This window comes from Microtus ochrogaster, chromosome 1 (assembly GCF_000317375.1).
Source record: "Microtus ochrogaster isolate Prairie Vole_2 chromosome 1, MicOch1.0, whole genome shotgun sequence".
NCBI lineage: Eukaryota > Metazoa > Chordata > Mammalia > Rodentia > Cricetidae > Microtus > Microtus ochrogaster.
Genome location: NC_022009.1, coordinates 56,350,157 through 56,351,518, shown reverse-complemented (window position 1 = coordinate 56,351,518; position 1,362 = coordinate 56,350,157). Strand labels below are relative to the sequence as shown.

Genomic DNA, 1,362 nt, shown 5'->3' with positions numbered 1-1,362 from the left:
ATCTATCTATCTATCTATCTATCTATCTATCTATCTATCTATCTATCTATCTATCTATCTATCTATCTATCTATCTTATCTCTCTCTTGTTGGTCAGAGGTTGCTGTCTATAATATCCTGTCAGCTCTCTCCAAAGCTGGTAAACATTTGGGACACCCTCCCCAGTGAGACTTCCTGCTCTCTACCTGCCCTTATCTGGAGAATGTCTCTCTGAAGACTGGGAGGACTGACCTTATCTGAAGACTGGGAGGATTGACCTTACCTGAAGACTGTTTCTAAGCCTGGAGGCCTGACTTATCTCTAGCATGACCCTTGGCACAGTTTCCTGCTAGTTTTCTCCAGCTGCAGGTATGGTAACTAAGACTTGTACTAGGAGCTTTGCTATTAGACCCTACTTCCATTAACCCAACCTTATGATAGGAGCCTGTCACTTAAATTAGGGTTTGTCCCCAAGCTTCCCAATCCTACATATTTCCTATACTCTGGAATAAAGTTGAGTTGATTCACTAAAGTCATCTCCCAAGGGCTCTCTCAGTTGTATCCACAGCCGTCTGAACCCTGTTCCCGCTTCAACTCACTCTCTGCTTGTGGATGACAATCTACAAGATAGAGATAGATCTTTCTCTCTATCTATATAAATACATCTATACTTATCTATGGATACCTAACTATTTATATATAGAAATTATAATACCGGCACATCATTTCCCCTTTCCCTTCCTTCAAACCCTTTCATGTCCCCCTTGCTTTCTTGTTATATGTGTATGTATATATGCATATATGTAAGTATGTGTGTTCCTAGATACATAAATGAAAACTACTCATTCTGTATAACTTTATGTGTATGTATACATTTATACAACTGACCATTTGGTTTTGGTTAACCAATTGTTGTGAATGTCCTGCTCTCTATATTCCTTAATTGCCTCTGTGTAGGATGGAGGCTTCCTAGGCTTTCCTTGTCCTCTTCAGAAGGTTTTTTGTTATCTTTGTTCAGCTCATGGGAGACTTGATTGGTGTCACTTCTGACATTTCTAGGAGATACAACTTCACAGTAAACTCCCAATTGCTCTAGCTCTTAACATATTTTTGCTCCTTCTTCTACAATGACCACTGAAAACTGATTTTCTTTAGGTGTTTTATACTTACCATCTGTCAGTTTTTCATTGCCAAACTAACCATTTGTCATTTCATTTATTTTTCTCAATCTTTCTTTTTCATTTTCGGAGCTAATAACCTTTGTAAAGTCTTCCTAGAGTTGAATCTTGAGTATGCATAATCTTTTTTTTCCCTAACTAGTTCTCATAGTTTTTATTTATTTATTTATTTATTTATTTATTTATTTATTTATTTATTTATTTA

General features: G+C 36.6%; 1 protein-coding gene across 7 annotated transcripts in view; it reads left to right on the top strand.

Annotated features, from left to right (window-relative positions):
• Positions 1–1,362, top strand: part of Mipol1 (mirror-image polydactyly 1) — a 261,950-nt gene that overhangs the window by 56,621 nt on the left and 203,967 nt on the right. The window contains exon 1 of one of the 7 annotated variants that reach the window (XM_026781746.1): positions 141–348. The exons of the other annotated variants lie outside the window; for them this stretch is intronic. The gene's annotated coding sequence lies outside the window, so the exon portion shown is untranslated. Of the gene's footprint in view, positions 1–140; positions 349–1,362 lie in introns of those variants that run through there. 7 annotated transcript variants of the gene reach the window in all.